The sequence below is a fragment of the Cibotium barometz genome, chromosome 3, assembly GCF_041138505.1.
Source record: "Cibotium barometz isolate CiBa-2024 chromosome 3, ASM4113850v1, whole genome shotgun sequence".
NCBI classification, from domain to species: domain Eukaryota; kingdom Viridiplantae; phylum Streptophyta; class Polypodiopsida; order Cyatheales; family Cibotiaceae; genus Cibotium; species Cibotium barometz.
In genome coordinates this window covers 48,173,086-48,192,344 of record NC_141048.1, presented here as the reverse complement: position 1 = coordinate 48,192,344, position 19,259 = coordinate 48,173,086, and positions in this window count along the sequence as shown.

Genomic DNA, 19,259 nt, shown 5'->3' with positions numbered 1-19,259 from the left:
TCATACTTTGAATGGGTTAACTTTCAGGGATAACTTGGAATGTAAAGGGTATGACTTATTTTGGTCTTATGTGGCTAAACACCTTGATGTGATGGTTTGGGGTATTTAGGAACATAATCTTTTTGGTAGAAAGACAAACAGGAAACAACTTTTTGCTAGGAACATAATTTTCTATGGGGGACTACCTTATACTTTTAGTGGGGTTGTTACAATTGTACATAGGGATCTTCATCCTACTATTGTTGCGAATCACCCCTCTGGAAGAGCTTTAGTGTTGGAAATTACTTGGGATCACCACACCAGCAGTCGTGGATCATTAATATTTATGCTCCAGATCTTTCCAAAGACAGAAGGCAGTTGTGGCAATGGTTGGATAGTTTGCAAGGGAATGTACCCTGCTTATTTTTTGGGGATTTTAATATGGTTAAAACACCTAGAGATAGAACTGGATCCTCATCTCTATTATTGGGTTCTGAGAAGAGACACTGGGATCATTTGGTAGAAAAGAAGGGCTCATTGATGCATGGTATCTTGATGATTAGGCAGACTTACTTCAAGCCTGCAATATGCCTCAACCTCCTCAAGACTTGATAGAGTATATTTTTCTCATGGAGCTGATTGGGTTCCTCACACTCTTATGTTGAGTGTCTGGAGACTGATTCTATTATTTCGGATAATTATCCATTATTTTGGGATTTGGTGATTCTAATGGTACAGGGTTAAGACCACAGGCAAGACCAGACTTTTGATTGTAAACTCTGATTTGCTTTTAAATTATGAAATTTCAACATCAAATTAGGATACATGCTCAAGCCTTGTCTATTGTTGTTGCTTATCATTCCCCTCTGGCCTAGGCTCAGTTTGTGTGTGCAGTTCAGCAAACCATTAGATCTACTGGGTCGGAGGGTTGCTGCTCAAAACAGGCTCATTGAAAGGAAAGCAGAATAGGAATTGGGGTCATTACTTCAAAAGCAACAGTCTTCATGTCTTTCTGATATGGAATTGCAGTCTTTGGAGAATATCAAGCAATAGATTCATAAGTTTGAACTATCAAGGGTTCAAAAAGAAAGAATTTTATCGCGTCAAGAGTTCTTTTCCAAGCAAGATGCTCCTTCCAAATTTTTATTCAAATCTTTGAAGGCAAAGAGGAAAAGAGATTGCATGCTTTCTATCAAGCATTCTAATGGAGAAGTGATTCGTGATCCAAATGAAATGGCTCAGGCTTGGCTCAATCACTTAAGCTCATCTATTGGCTTGTTGGCTGAGGATACATTTGCAGATAGGTGGCTTGCTCAAGCTCAATGCCTTCAACACGTAACTAAACTAGTTGACCATGATCAAGCTAATTGGTTAGACCACCCGTTTATAGGTTGAAGAATGTTATGAGGCATTAACTCATCTTGGAAAGGATAAAGCCCCTGGTTGGGATGGTTTGACTATTGAGTTCTTCTTAAAATTTTGGGAGCTTTTGGCTACACCGATTTCTTATATGCTGAATAGTGCTTTTAGCTCTGGTAAACTTAAATTTTCCATCAAAAAGGGCTTAATCAGACTGATTCCCAAACAAGTGGCAGCTTCCTCCTTTCAACACTGGAGACCTATTTCGATGATGTCTGTTTTATACAACATCTTTGCTAAGGTGGTTGTGCAGCTAGGTTATCTTCGGTGTTAGCCAAAGTAGTTTCACAACATCAGCATGGTTTCATCAAAGAAAGGTCAATTTATGATAACATCTATGTGCTGGGCTATGAGGTGGCCCACAAAACTACTCAAAAGTGTGTTCTCTTATAGCTTGACCTAGAGAAGGCTTATGATAGGGTTCAATGGTCTTTTCTCTCTGCTGTGTTGAGACTAAGCTTGGGTTTGGATTGTAAACATAATTTTGGTCTTATGCAAAGGTGCATCATCTGCTCTATTGCTGAATGGTGTATTGGTTGGTGAATTTGATCTCAAGAGATCTATCCCATCAAGGCGACACACTTGCCCCTCTGTTGTTTGCTGTGGTGACTCACTCTCTCATTTTGGCCTTAGAGAATGCAGCCGAATTGAGTATTATTCAGGGGTTGAAAGTGTCTTCTTCTCAAACAACTTTTGATTAAGTGTTTTGCTGATGATTATTGTTTTTACAAGCTACTGCTGCTCAGAGTGTACGGGAGGCATTACAATTAGTGGAAATGTTTGGCAAAGCCTTTGGGTCCAAGTGTAACATTTTTAAGTCCAGAATGATCTCTTTCAGAAGATGACTCTTTTGATGTTTCATGTTGGGATGGTAATGTAGTCTCCAAGGGCACGGTATTCATACATTTAGGGGCACCTCTTGAGGTTCAAGTGACTAACAACCAGCTAGTGCAGTGGGCGTTGCAAAGAATTTTGAATAAAATTTAGAAATGGTCTTTTCATTTCCTCAGTCTTGCTGGAAGGGTCAAGGTGATTAATTCCATTTTATTGCCTTATATTCAGTTCTATTATCCCTTGGTTCACTTCAAGAAGGTTTATTAGAAAAAAATTCTTTCAAAAGTTAGGGCATTTCTTTGGAGGAGATCTTCTACTAAAAGACATGTGGCTTGGATAGCTTGGGATAGGGTAACTAGACCTAAGAGAATTGCTGGCCTAGGTATTCTTCATGCTCTTAGACTAACTCACTGTATAGCTGTGAATACAAAGTTTTTTGCCTCTTTTATGCAACAAGTTCAGATTTGGTCCATCATGTTGAAATCTTTGGTTGAATCAGCAGTTATTCATGCGCTGAAGGAAGGTGGTAGATGGAAACCTTTGTCATGGTTTAATATGGTGGTGTCATGGGCTCCTGTTCACTTGAAAGCGTCACCCTTTGCTCAGTTTCTGATTGACATGTGGAAACAACTCGTTCATTTGCTCATCTGGGATGGTTCCCCAAGGACTTCTAGTAACTCTTTGTTTTTCTAGAGTCTTTGGTTGGGACCTTTCTTTCCTTCCCCTGTGGCATTTCTGGATATTAAATTAGCTAGAGTTATACACAACAAAGGTATTCAAACTTTGATGGATGTTTAGAATGGTCCTTTACTTGGTTGGAAAGCTACTCACTATTTCCACTAAAGAAAAAGAGTGAACACATCTCATCATGCATCCCCACGTATTAAAATTTAATAGTAATTAAAAATATGTGTTTATTTATTTTATAATTACACATGTATATATAGGTATACGTCTCTAAATATAATAAAAATTTAAAATTTAATATTAATTAGAAATATGTGTTTATTTATTTTATAAATGCACATGTATATATAGGTATACGTCTCTAAATATAATATTATAGATAATATATATTCACATGTATGTGTGTGTGTGTGTGTACACGTGTGTGTGTGTGTGTGTGAGAGAGAGAGAGAGAGAGAGAGAGAGAGAGAGAGAGAGAGAGAGTGCACGTGTGTATGAGAAAGAAGTGTGTTTGTGTGTGTGCATGAATGTATGTAAGAGAGAGAGAGAGAGAGCGAGAGAGAGAGAGAGAGAGAGTTTCTATATGTGGGAGAGTGTGTGTGAGAAGAGAGATAGTGTGTGTGTGTGTGTGTGTGTGAGTGGAGGGGACTGAGAGAGAGAGAGACAGAGAGAAACACAGAGAGAGACAGAGACATAGAAGTCTATGTGGGAGAGTGTGGGGGAGGGAAAGAGTGTGTGTTTGCATTAGTACATGTGCATGTATGTACATGTGTGTGTGTGTGTGTGTGTGTAAGAGAGAGAGAGAGAGAGAGAGAGAGTTTTGACATTTGAGAGTGTGTGCATGTGTATGTGAGAGAAAGAGGGTGTCCATGTGCATGTGCATGTGTGTGTGTGAGTGTGTGTGTGTGTGTGTGTGTTTGTGTGTGTGTGTGTGTGTGTGTGTGAGAGAGAGAGAGAGAGAGAGAGAGAGAGAGAGAGAGAGAGAGAGAGAAAGACATTACATGTAAGATGCATTTCTTTGAGAGTAAGCACACCTCACCACTTATCATCCCCACCATTAAACTTTAATTAATTAAAATTATATATATGTCTGTAAATCTATTTTAGTGTGTGCGTGCTCGTGTGTGTGTGTTTGAGAGAGAGAGAGAGAGAGAGAGAGAGAGAGGTAGAGAATTTCTACATAGGAGATAGTTTGTGTGCGAGGAGAGACTGTGCATTTGCATTAGTGTATATGCGGTGTGTACATATTTGTGTGAGAGAGAGAGCGTGGAGAGTGAGAGAGTGACGGAGTGACAGAGAGAGAGAGAGTATATGCATGCATGTGCATACATTTGCATCTATGTGTAGAATGTGCTTGAGAGAGAGTGAGATGGGTCAGATTTGGAGAGAGAGAGAGAGAGAGAGAGATGTAACAAGAGAGAGAGAGAGAGAGAGAGAGAGAGAGAGAGAGAGAGAGAGAGTTTCTATATGTGGGAGAGTGTGTGTGAGAAGAGAGATAGTGTGTGTGTGTGTGTGTGAGTGAGTGGAGGGGAGAGAGAGACAGAGACAAAGATAGAGACATGGAAGTCTATGTGTGAGAGTGTGTGGGGGGAAAGAGTGTGTGTTTGCATTAGTACATGTGCATGTGTGTACATGTGTGTGTGTGTGTAAGAGAGAGAGAGAGAGAGAGAGAGAGAGAGAGAGAGAGTTTCGACATTTGAGAGTGTGTGAATGTGTATGTGATGTGAGAGAAAGAGGGTGTGCATGTGTTTGTTGTTGAGATTCAAGCTCGATGTCAGTGTGAGCCAGCTATGCTATGTGCTCGCAGATTAGGTAGGAACATGTGTGAGACATAAATGACCGCGTGTCCAGCTGGTCATAGTGTGTGGACATTAGCTAGGGTTAGTTGAGTGTGGACACAACTCATTGTGTGTTGTGTGGATTATGGATTAGTGCATTATGCTGTGTGTGAGAGTGGACACGGCTTCCCTCTATGGTTAGGGTTTGCAATATACATTAGGGTTTGCTCGTGTGTGTGTCTCTCCTCCCCCTCTACCGTTCAACATGGTATCAGAGCCTTGTGCTGTTTATTAGGGTTTATGAGTGAGTGAGTGAAGAGGGAGAAGAAGAAGCTGTGAAAAAAAGCTGTGAAGCTTGCCATTGGAGCTGTGAAGCTTGCCATTGGAGCTGTGAAGCTTGGAGCACACCGAATCTTATCAGATCTGAGAGCTTGGCCTACCGGGTAAGGTCTTCTAAACATCCTTGAGCGGATTGCAGGTGAAACAGGCAAAAGCAAAGCAAAATAGAGCAAATCAAAGCAAAGCAAAATTTTGGTTTTTGAAGCTTTCCATTAAAGCTTGGGAACATTGATGTATGGTGGAAATACAAGTGATTCTGGTAAAAGACATATGTATTTGACAAAGAGGGATGTATTGGCAACCCATATGCAAGCCTTGAACAAAGTTTGGAGCATTTTGGAAGCATTTAAATATATGGAAATCTCTGGTTTTTGAGCTCACACAAAACAGAGAAAAGCAAGTCGAAAATTGAAGCATTTGGAGCACATTTTTGGTAAAAATCAAAGCATTGATGGATTGCACATATGCCTAGGTGTGTTGGGCACTCAAATACATCATCAAATAGCAAGTTAATCACTCCCAAAGCCCTCATTTTTGGTAAAAATCAAAGCATTGATGGATTGCACATATGCCTAGGTGTGTTGGGCACTCAAATACATCATCAAATAGCAAGTTAATCACTCCCAAAGCCCTCATTTGCAGGCGGTGCAGCCAGACAGGAGAAAACAGAGCAGTTTTTGGTCATTTTGACTACGAGGAGGTCAATTACTCATTGGATGCTTGACATATTTCAAGTTTGTTTTAGCAATTGGATGCTTTACACTTTGGAGAAGAGGGCTATGTGATTTTTTTGGTCAATGATGCCTAATTGAGCTGGGAATGAGCTGATTAAAACAGGCTGTCCATTGGTTGCAGAGAAATAGAGCATTTTAATTAAGCAATTAATCGTTGGTGTTTTACAATTGGACAAATTCCTCTTACATGGAGTTGATGGACACTATTGCTAAGCCAATGAATGCCTGGTTGCTCAATTTGGTGAAATATTGAAGAAATTAGAGCCAAATCATTACTGGTTTTTCTGGTTTTTCTGGTTTTTCCAAAAACAGAAAAAGGGGTTTTCAAAAATTGATAATTACACATGTCAGATGGAGTTGATACTCAACATTGAGGTTCATTAGGTGTCAATGCAAGTTGCCCATACTTGATTGCACCATTACATTGCGATTTGGAGCCTTGGAAGGCGTGTCAATTCAGGGTATCCCGCACTGAGTGAGTCAGTTCATCTTGGATGATTACAGGTTGATTTTCTACATCAAATTTGGAGTTTGTTGGCTATCTTGGAGTATCTGGAACATTCATTGGAGTGTGGTTGAGCTGAGGAAGGCTCATTTACAGATTTGAAGTGTGCGGAAGGTGTATGCATTGAGCAAACATGTCGGACAATCCAGTTCAGATTGTTGGTGAAAAGCCGGATAGGAAGAACTTCCAGGCATGGAAGTACAGGATAAAGAGTTTCTTGAAAGGGAAAGGATTTTGGAATCTCATTACAGGTGCTGAGCCTGAGTCTGAGCTACCTCGGTAACCTACACAGCAGCAGCTTATTGCTCATAAGCAATGGTCAGAGAGAGCATTCAAAGTGCTGCATTATTTGTCTATATGTATATCTGATGCTATGCTCATACACATTCAGGATGCTGAGAATCCCAAAGATGCATGGGATACTTTGGTCAAGATGTTTGATACAGATACGAGTGCTCGCAAGTCTCAATTGCGACAGCAGATACACAATGTGAAAAGGAATAAAAGGAGCATACATGATTATGTGCAAGAAATCAAGAAGTTTGCAGATGCATTGGCCACAATAAATGCCCCCATGCCTGATGATTTGGTGGATATTACCTTGCGTGGTCTTGGCGGCAAGGAATACAAATCCTTTGATACATCTATCTCAGTGAGGAGTACAGGTCTACCCGACTTCGATGAGTTGGTTTCTCTCTTGTTGGTTGAGGAAATCAAGCTCAGTGATTCATTTCTGGATGCATCTACTAGCCATGATGATGGCAGAAATCAGGCTTTCTACTCGCAGAGAGGCTTTAGAGGCAGGGGGAGATTTGCATCACGTGGACGTGGTGGTAATGGTCGTGGATGGCAGGATAGACCTCCACAACAGAATTTTCAGCCTTCATATGGTGCTCGAGGTGGTCGCGGATATGCACCTCAAAGAGGTCGTGGTAACCCCCGTGGTAGAGGACATTGGCAAGGCCAACAAAATTCTATGCAAGATGTGGAATGCCATTATTGTGGCAAATATGGTCATATGGCGAGAGATTGTTTTCGCAAACAGAATGATTTGAGAGGGGGAAGAGCACAACGTGGTGGTCATTATGGTGGAAACTATGCATAACATGGTGGTAACTATGCATCAAGTAGCAATGATGGAACTGCAAATCATTTGTTTGCCATGAAGCATGTTGTGGGTTCTATGACAAAAAATGCTGAGAATGATGATACATGGTATATGGACTCAGGAGCATCAAATCATATGACATGCCATGGTGAATGGTTTGAGCACATGAAGCCTATGGATGTCAAAGGCTATGTGGAAACAGGTGATGATACCCAGCATGTCATTACACATGTTGGAAGTGTACCATTGGTCATGCATAATGGTCAAACAAAGTCTATGTCTGATGTGTTATACGTGCCTTCTATCACAAAGAGCTTGGCCTCAGTTGGTCAAATGGTGGAACAGGGATTACAGGTTCGTTTCAACGAGCATGGATGCTTCGTTGAAGATTTTAAACATGGATGTAGAGTGATTGCTAAAGGCAAGAAAGAAGGCAGATTGTTTAAGCTGGATGCTGGAATTCCTGAGCTAAAATCAGCCATGTTCTCAAAGAGCAGGAATGTGTTACAGGACATTGATATGTGGCACAAGAGGATTGGCCATGTCAATATATAGAGATTAAAGAACATGCAAACAAGAGGCATTGTCAATGGTTTGCCTAGGTTCAAATATGATGGACATATGCATGTTTGTGAAGCTTGTCAGTTTGGAAAGCAGGCAAGGTTGAGGTTTCCTAGAGAAGGAAATATGAGTAACAGGCCACTTGAGATCGTACATAGTGATGTATGGGGTCGTGCACAAAACCCATCTATCAAAGGCAGTTTATACTATGTTACATTCATTGATGACTTTAGCAGGATGACATGGATATACTTTCTGAGAGAGAAGAGTGAAGTGTTGGAAAAGTTCATGGATTTCAAAGCTTTTGCAGAAAAGCAATATGGCTGTTGGATTAAATGTCTGAGGACAGATGGAGGTGGTGAATACACCTCAAAGGCTTTTGAGTATTTCTTGAGGAAGCATGGAATAAGAAGACAGTTGACTTGCAGGTATACACCTCAGCAGAATGGTGTGGCTGAGAGAAAGAATAGAGTCATATGTGAAGTGGCAAGGGCAATGCTTAATGAAAAGAGCATGCCAGATTACTATTGGGCAGAAGCATGTGCTACTGCAGTGTATATTCTGAACAAAACACTGCAGAAGCATGTGCTACTGCAGTGTATATTCTGAACAAAACACCTACAGCAGCCATTCATGGAAGCACGCCAGAGATGCGGCTTACAGGTTACAGGCCAGAGATTGGACATCTTAAAGTTTTTGGATGCATAGCTTATGTACATGTGCCTGATGAAAGAAGAAGGAAGTTGGATCCTAAAGCAGAGAAATGTGTATTTGTTGGATATGCACAGGATAGAAAGGCATACAAATGTTATAACCCTCAAACTAGACAAGTTGTCATCTCACGAGATGTGGTGTTTGATGAGCTTGCTAGTTGGTACAAAGCAAAAGATGAGGGAGTCATTGAGTCACTTGAGGCTGATGTGCCTGTGAACTTGCCACCACAAGCAAGTTCTAGTTCTACTACTATGTCTGGGCCAGCAGACAGCAGAAGCTGAGAGTAGCAGTGTACGTCCATGGTCAGGACGTTTGAGGCATGAGAGTGTGAGCACTGGGAGTAGTGCTATGGAAAAAGGAAAGAAGAAAGTCGAAGGAATTGGAATCACAGGTTATGAGTCATCTAGTTCTGAGAGTTTGGATGAGGAGCTTGGCATACCTGTTTTATGCACACCTGGTGCTAGGCAGGACAGATATGTGCCACCACATGCTAGAGTTACAGGTGTACAGAGTGACCCGCATGCATTGCGGAGATCCCAGAGAGTCAGATATCCTGTTGGTCCAGATTGACATACAGAGATTTTGCTATGCACTATGCATATATGACATCTATGGTGAAGCATGTGGAACCTACATGCTATACAGAGGCTATTGGAGAGCATGTATGGGAAAAAGCAATGGATGTTGAGATGGACGCATTGGTCCATAATGATACATGGGACTTGGTTGCATTACCAAAGGACAAGAATGTTATTGGATGTAAATGGGTCTACAAAGTGAAGTGCAAATCTGATGGTTCTATTGAGAGACATAAAGCAAGATTGGTAGCAAAGGGTTATGCACAGACCCAAGGTTTGGATTATGATGAGACGTTTAGTCCAGTGGCTAAGATGGGCAGAGTGAGAGCAGTCATTGCTATGGCTGCAGCTAATGGCTGGAGATGCATCAGATGGATGTCAAGAATGCATTTCTAAATGGAGATCTACAAGAGGAAGTGTACATGGCACAGCCAGAAGGGTATGTACACCCTAGATATCCCACTCACGTATGCAGATTGAAAAAGGCATTGTATGGTCTAAAGCAAGCACCTCATGCTTGGAGTGATAAGATGAGCAGATATCTTATCTCACTTGGTTTTCAGATTTCTACAGCAGATTCTTCACTCTATGTGAAGAAGACACAGCATGGGATTGTTTTACTAGTCATCTATGTGGATGATTTGATTATCACAGGTGATCATGGTGCAGATGTGATGTATGTCAAGAAAGCTTTGAGTGGGCAATTTGACATGAAAGATCTTGGTGAGTTGAGGTATTTCCTTGGCATTGAAGTGGTGAAAGATCATGCAGGTACTTGGTTAGTACAGCGCCAATATGCATTGGATATGTTGGCAAAGTATGGCATGACAGGGTGTAAGCCTATGAGTACACCATTGGGACAAAATGTGAAGTTGCGGGCTGATTATGGCGAGGAATTGGATGATCCTTCTATGTACAGAAAGATGGTTGGTAGTCTCATATACATGACTATCACACGCCCAGATTTGAGTTATGCAGTGGAGCTAGTTAGCCAGTTTATGCAAAGCCCCAAGAAACCACATTTGGATGCAGTGAGACGCATCATGAGATATGTGAAGACCACATCACATTATGGTTTATTTTATGAGAGTGGTAAAAGCTTGGACATACATGGCTACACAGATGCTGATTGGACAGGTAGCGCATATGACAGGAGGTCTACTAGTGGATATGCTTTTACACTTGGAAGTGTTGTGGTGAGTTGGAGTAGCAAAAAGCAACCTACAGTTGCTTTATCCAGTACAGAGGCTGAGTACAGAGGAGCATCCATTGCTACTTGTGAGGCTATATGGTTAAAGAGTCTCTTGGCAGATTTATGTGAGCCTCTTGATGGCAAAGTTGTCATTCATTGTGACAACATGAGCAGTATACAATTGGCAAAGAATCCAGTGTTTCATGCGAGGATCCATTATCACTTTGTCAGAGAAAAGGTGCTGGATGGTACAGTTGATCTTCAGTATGTGAAGACTGATGAGCAGGTGGCTGATATCTTTACGAAGCCACTGAGCAGGGAGAAGTTTGAGTACTTCCGGACTATGTTGGGAGTACATGAGATGAGCTTGAGGGGGAGTGTTGAGAGTCTTGATATCCCAAGCTCATCTACATCTTCATCGGCAGTACATCATGAGCTTGAGAGGGGCTGTTGAGATTCAAGCTCGATGTCAGTGTGAGCCAGCTATGCTATGTGCTGGCAGATTAGGTAGGAACATGTGTGAGACATAAATGACCGCGTGTCCAGCTGGTCATAGTGTGTGGACATTAGCTAGGGTTAGTTGAGTGTGGACACAACTCATTGTGTGTTGTGTGGATTATGGATTAGTGCATTATGCTGTGTGTGAGAGTGGACATGGCTTCCCTCTATGGTTAGGGTTTGCAATATACATTAGGGTTTGCTCGTGTGTGTGTCTCTCCTCCCCCTCTACCGTTCTTTCAACATTTGTGTGTGTGTGTGTGTGTGTGTGAGAGAGAGAGAGAGAGAGAGAGAGAGAGAGAGAGAGAGAGATAACATGTAAGATGCATTTATTTGAGAGTGAGCACACCTCACCAACCACTCATCCCTACCATTAAAATTTAATCTAAAATTTAATTAATTAAAATTATACATATGTGTGTAAATCTATTTAAGCATGTGTGTGAATATTTTTGGTAAACATTTTTACCAAAACTTTATTTCCAAAAAAGCTAAGGATACTTTTGTTAGAATTTCTACCCCACTTTGCCCATTCAACACCCCACTTTCAAACACTCATGGCCTTCTTAACTTCTTGAAGCCACTCTTTCTTTCTTGACTGCTACTAGCACATTTATAGATGGCAAATAGACTTGACTCAAGCTTGAATCATGTTAGAGAGAAGTTTTAAGGTTTAAGACTTTGGTAAAAAGGCCCAACAAGCTATAAAGGCATGACTTTGCATTTAAGACTAGGTTGGGCAAGACTTTGGTAGAAAGGCCCAACAAGCTAATAGGCATGTCTCTGCATTTCTATATTAAATTATGAACTTTACAAAACATTCACTTAAGAAAGAAAAATTAAGGTTCATCAATCAATGATAAGGAGTTATCACCAATCCAACCATCTTTATACCAATTTTGTACTAGTTCTCCAACTCGTCAGGCTAGAAAAACACCCCACATGATTAATAGCTCGCAATCAAATTAGGTTACACATACAATGTGGACTTTAGTTGGCTTCTCTTGTATGAACTAACTCCATGAACTAGCATGGCCAAATTTTGCAATATCAACTTCTTTATCGCAAGTAAGGGCCTTTACCCCACTATCGACTTCAGATAATGCTTCAATTATCTCATAGAGTGCTTCAATTATCTCATAGAGTGCTTCAACTATAGTTGTTGGATTATCTCATAGGGATCTCTACCATTTGCACATCATCAAAAGAGAAGATTTCATTGTAGTCCCACATGGTTTTGATTAGGTAGCCTCATGATTTATTTCTCCTTTTATATCTAGTAAAAATCCATGGACATTATTGTGCAATGAAGGCATGTCTCACAACAATCAAAATTATTATGAAAAATCCCTAGCAACTTGGTGTTTTAATGTTTTTTTAAACCAATCATGATCTCAATGGAAACATAAAAGGAAAAAAAGGCACCCCACCCTTGTGGCATATCCATTAGACAAGGTAAGTGGTGCTTAGTTTCTCCTTGATTTACCTTCATTTTATACAATAATATACAATATCTATAGCAAACACTACAACAAAAGAGAGCCAAAACAACACTTTAAACAATTGTACTTAAGGCCTCGTAATATGGAAGTATTAATTGTCATTTTAAGGAATGCATATGTCTAGAAAAAAATGATTATCATTTTGAGGGATTCATATGACATCATCTAGTAAAAAAATGCCATATCTAGTTTCACAAGTTTGTGACCCTATGCAACATATTTAAAAATAAGAGTTTTCATGCTTAGTGATGTAGACAAATTAAGAGACAAAAAGAGTTAAACTTATTATTGAAAAACTATATAATTGGGTAAGATTGAGGAATCTTCCCTAATAAGCTCCATGCATTATGCTTTATAGCACAAAAAAAGTGACAAATTCAATTTCACATATATGCTGCCAAATTTTCACCATTTTTGGCCTTTCTTAGAAGCCATATATAATACCAACATGAAAACAAAAGAGACATTGATCTGATATCAAGGAGAAGATGGTGTATTATTGGCTTGATATCATAGGGCTAACCAACTTGTGCTCGTGACCCTCCTCACACATTCTCTCTCCTCATGCATTATGGTACTCTCTTACAGCATTTTATAGCTCTTCATTGGATCCTTATCTCAAGACTTATAGCTTGTAATTCTTTTAGCCATAATTCAAACTCTTGTAAATAAGCCACAAGATTGCTTCCTTATAGCTCTTCCTCTCATATAATGCTAACTTTACAAAGTAAGCCACTATCTTGCTTTAGAGAATTGAACAGTTCATTTATTTTTCTTGTGAAGGGAGAAACCCTTGTTTTGCTGTAGCTCTTGAGTACCCTCTACCAAATAACTTATCTACAGGTAGGAGTGTAGAATTTGGTGTCACATCTAATGGCAATGATGCTTAAAGAGGAGTGAGGGTAGTATGGTTTAAGAAACTTGGCATTGAATACTAGATGTAGAAACAACCATGGTGGCACTTCATGGTAGAAGTTCAAGTTCATACGCATAATTATCATACAACTTCTCAATGACTTTTAATAGGTTTCACCTTGGTATGAGATTTTTCTTTGAGCTTTTTTTTTTGGGAGATGGAGGTATGTTAAATCTCCTATGTCAAAGTGTACATGTTCCCTATGCTTGTAAGCTTAATGTTTATACTTTGTTTGGGTTTACTCTAGAGTTTCTGCACTATATGATTTAGGTCCTAGACCTATTTGCCAATTTGATAACCTTCTAAATATCCCTTGATTCTTTCAAGAATGTGACTTTCAACTATGGGCTTTGGAGTGCAAGAAGATCCATGGATGCAAGACCAGCTTGAAACCAAGACACACTTCAAAATATCCCTTGATTCTTTCAAGAATGTGACTTTCAACTATGGGCTTTGGAGTGCAAGAAGATCCATGGATGCAAGACCAGCTTGAAACCAAGACACACTTCAAAATTTGGAGAGTTCCACGTGCTTGAGTGGTGAGCCTTGTTGTAAGCATACTCTTAGAATCATGAAGGTTCAAAGTACATAATAGAGCTCATGGTTTACGTGCTAATGACATGATGATGAGATATTAGCTTAATTAGAAAAGTTTAACATAAACAAGGCATAATGAGTAGAATGAGAGAGATGATTTCCATTAGATGTGTGCCTTTTATATAGGCTGAGTACAAAAGGTCAATGCTAATCAAGCTTATGTGCTAATAAAGTTCCACGATTCTCTCCCAAAGTCTCTCCATAATTATTTCCCTAGAATCTCTTAATGATTTTATCCCTAGATTATAGCTTCCAAAGTCAACAAAGGAGGCTTTTTTAAATGCTCCTCGCTCCTAGTACACCTCATGGATTCTTTCACCTTTACTAGCACAATTTACATATACTGCAAGGCTTTTAATCTTTGAACAAATGACTTAGGCTTAATTATTTTACATCGAGTGTGTTTTTTATCCCTAGATTATATCTTCCAAAGTCAACAAAGGAGGCTTTTTTAAATGCTCCTCGCTCCTAGTACACCTCATGGATTCTTTCACCTTTACTAGCACAATTTACATATACTGCAAGGCTTTTAATCTTTGAACAAATGACTTAGGCTTAATTATTTTACATCGAGTGTGTTTTTTGAGGGAGCTTTTACTGGGAACTCTTCTCTCTTAAAACCATGGACATTCTCTCTCCATTTCCTCCACCACTACCTCCACCCCAACCCACTACAACCTCCTACAACCTCCACCACCACCTAGAAGGCCCAGCCCACTTTCTCTCCTCTAGCCCAACCTAGCTCCTCCCTTCTCTCTCTCTCTCTCTCTCTCTCTCTCTCTCAATCTCCCACCCTCTTCCCTCTCTATCTCCCTCTCCCACCCTCTTCCCCCTCTCACTCCCTCTCCCTTATCCACCCTCCCTCTCACTCTCTCTCTCCTTCCATCTATCTCTCTCTCTCCCAACCTCTTTCCTCTCTCTCTCTCTCCTTCCATCTATCTCTCTCTCCTTCCATCTATCTCTCTCTCTCCTTCCATCTATCTCTCTCTGTGCCAACCTCTTTCCTCTCTCTCTCTCTCTCTCTCTCTCTCTCTCTCCTTCTCCTTCCATCTATCTCTCTCTCTCTCCCAACCTCTTCCCCCCCCCCCCCCTCTCTCTCTCTCTCTCTCTCTCTCTCTCTCTCTCTCTCCCAACCTCTTCCCTTTCTATCTCCCTCTCTCTATATCCTTCTTCCTATCCCTCCCTCTTCCTCTCCATCTCCCTCCCCATGCATAATCTCTCCTTCCCTCTCTCCCACCCTCATTCTTTCTTTCTTCCTCTCCATCTCTCTCATCTCCCACTCCCACCCTCTATCCTTCCTTTCCCTCTCCCTCTCTCACCCTCCTGTTAACCCATTCCTAGGGTTAACAAGAGTTACTACCATTATCTTATATCAAGGAGTCAAGGTAGATAAACCAAAAGGTCATACGTTCAAGATATGAAGCAATGGTGTACAAATCTACAACTTGCACTACAAGACAATGCTGCCATACACGCGTTTCATACACGCGATAAATTACGAACGCGTGTATGGTCGCGCTTGTATTTGAATAGAATCGGGCGCGTGTATTTTAGCATTTAAGTTCGCGTGTATATTTGCATTTATCAACGCGTGTATAAACGCGTTTATATACACGCAGTAATACACGCATCTATACACGATAATATTTACGGGGTAATACTCGCTATTATACATGGATAAATACACGCTGCTATACACGGATCTACAACTTGCACTACAAGACAATGCTGCCATACACGCGTTTCATACACGCGATAAATTACGAACGCGTGTATGGTCGCGCTTGTATTTGAATAGAATCGGGCGCGTGTATTTTAGCATTTAAGTTCGCGTGTATATTTGCATTTATCAACGCGTGTATAAACGTGTTTATATACACGCAGTAATACACGCATCTATACACGATAATATTTACGGGGTAATACTCGCTATTATACATGGATAAATACACGCTGCTATACACGGATTAATACACACATGGCAGAGAAAAACTGAATTCCTTTACAAAATTAAAAACTATTTTCTTTAAACCATCTCATAGTACATTACAGTATACATCATTACACAATCCCACTACATGCATTTACAACAATGAAATATATTCAAAAATAAATCATGCATATGAGATGATAGAAATGTCATCAATTTAGAACATACAGTGACGGATTGGTTAGGGTTCGATCTCATCTTCAATAAGATCCATCCTTGCCAAACGATCAACATCAATATCCATTTGATCAATTGGTAAGGCTACGATTAAATTTATTCCACTATCGATATTCTGTACTCCATTGATAATGGTATCGATGTCCTGATCATCCTCATCAACATCACCATCATCCTCAATGGTAGGGTCATTCTCATGATCATGAGAAATGGCATGCTCATCCTCATTATCATGATCATCTCTTATTTCTTGATCATCGATCACAACATCTTCAATGGCATGTTCGACGTCATCTTCATTGCGGCTTGTTACATCCTCCATATGCTCCATATCAGTGAATGTATTATACATCACTTTGGAACGTGGTGCAATAGGGATGACGTACCACCATTTGATGTCATGCACCATTGGTAGATAGATAACCTACTCAAATACACACAGTACAGTAATTAATTAGCATATCAAAAGTTAAGGGGTACGCGAGCTTAGATATATATGTACATGAAACACATTAGTAAAAAAATGCATATATACCTGCTCACATTGTTGTGGCAATACGAGCCTATCTTTCTTTGTTTGCCAGAACTTTGTAGAGTCAATAGTTACATATCCACTTGCATGGCGTTTTATCGTTGCATCAGGCCCTTTTTCCGCCACGTTCATTTGCCATTTGACATCCAAAACATACACAAAGAAGCGACGAAAGTCAAGCCTAAATATGTCTTGGATTATGCCACAATAATCATCCATTTTTCCATTAGCTCCCTCAAAGCTACTAATGACACCGCAATCTTGTGTATTTCTCTTTTCATCAATTCTTTGTGTTCGAAAATGCTTGCCTTCACACCATATAGCATTGAACATAGTGCACTGGACCAAAATAGAAGCAATATTTGTGTAAGCAATGTGAATAAATATTAAAAGCAAATCACTTACAACTAATGCAAAACATTAGTTCTATGTACCTTTGACATGCATCCTCGTGCATACTCCCATTCTTCCGCCGTGATATGCAGCCCCTCGTCGCTCTCTGCTCTCTCCATTTCCTCATGCAACCAATCAACATGGATATCATTCGGAAGTGTTGCTATATGCTTAGGGTACGCCTTCCGAGAGCCATGTTGCCTCCGAAAGAGAGCTCTTTCTGCTTGTCTTTTTGTCTTTGCATCCTCATATCTTGTAACCCATCTGCTCATCACATCACTATTAAGGATACAAGTGAAATTGAGATCATCAATCAATGTTCTGTCAATTACTTTACTCTGTCCTTTTCCTTGAGGCACAATAGAGGTCATCCTCAAGTCCTCTTCATTGCTCCATAGTCGTGGCAAAGAGCTGTCCACCTGACCAAGAAATTCTGAAATATATACAAGAGACTCTTGTATCAACCAACCCTCGGCCATGCTTCCTTCAGGCCTTGCACTTTGCCTCACAAAGTCTTTTAAGGTCTTCATGAAGCGCTCTAGGAAGAACATCCAACGTGCATGCACAGTACCACATAAAGCAATTTCGTCCACTAAATGCACAATGAGATGTAGTTGACTTGTGAGAATGGTTCGCGGAAAAGTCTCCTCTACCAAACAAACCACCTCCACTGCCATAACACGCGCATCATCCAACGTGGCTGGATCAATTGCTTTGGAACTAACATATCTGAAAAATAAATAAATAGTACGTTATACCTCATGCACGTTCATTTTGCAAGGTATAATGAAGGGTGATCTGAGCATGGGTTTTTACATACCTCACAAGCTCGCCCATCTTATAAATACATTTTTTCAAACTCTTATTCGCACAATGGTCGATGCTAGTAGGTAGTATGAACTGCGCACATAAGAGCACATTTATGGTTTATGGCATTACAAAATTTCATTTCAACGTACGTACAAGACTTGGAAAACACTTACTTGAAGCATCTTGTGCCAATCGTGGGACTTCAACCCATATAGTTGCTCAACGCCTCTTTTCTTAGTGGTTGTAAAGGCTCCCTTCAATGATCTCATGCATCCAGTGGGAGTACGCAAAGTGGTGATGGCCTGCTTTACCTGCTTCTCCTCTTTCTTTGATATAATCCATGGTGCAGGCGGAAGACGAACGTGCCCACCCACCTCTCGTGGCCAAGCTTGACGCATACGTCCTGTGACCCGCAAGTCCTCACATACGCTAACATTGTCTCGTTTACCAGTAATATGTTCCCAAATACCAGATCCCACATTCTTGAAGATGTGCATGGGATCAAGAAGATGGTTGATCTTAAGATGGGTCCAATATGGCAGCCGGAAAAAAATGGAGTACCTGCACAAGGGATTGCTCTATGTGACCTTTAATCCAATTAGAGACTACACAAAACAAGATTGAAAAAACATCACTATACCTGTTCATGCCATCTGGAGGAAGAATAGTTGTAGACTCCCAAATACGCTTCCAATCTTTTGCACGAAGTGTTTGTGGAGAAATATTACTCTTACTAGCAACATATTTAGGATGATCTGAGGGGAGAAATCGATGATGATCCGTTGACATCGATTACACATACATTTGATCCGTTGTCCCAAAAACCACACATCGCGATTACGATGACGCATTGTCTCATCTTCTCCAGAACTGCTTGAAGAGGTTGATGACATCCTGTGTACAAATCAGAAAACACAAAATCATTATATGTTTTTAATGAAAGCACAAAATCGCGTGTATTGACGCGGCTATCTCCTGAAAATTGCGTGTATTAACGCGGCTACTTCCTAAAAATCGCGTGTATTCACGCGGGTAATGTCTGCAAAACGCGTGTATAAACGCAGCTAAAATCACATACACGCGAATATACCTGCGTTTATACACGCGAATATAAACGCGGCAGTATGTTTAAACTAAAAATAGCCCGCCTTCCCCAAATATAGATTTTGAACTAAGAAATCAACAGTGCGCCTGTTTTCGCCTCTTCCAACAGCAAGGAGGGAGCAGAGAAAGGAGCACACACACGGGAGAAGGAGGGAGCAGAGAAGGAGCAGAGAAGACTCACTTTTTCAGAGGTGAGTCACTTTGTCCTCCTGTGCCTTGTCTCTTTTGTCAGATTTGTTTACTTTGCTCTTTGCTCTTTGGGTTTGTCTTTTTGCACACGATTGGGTTTGTCTTTTTGCATTCCTGACAGGG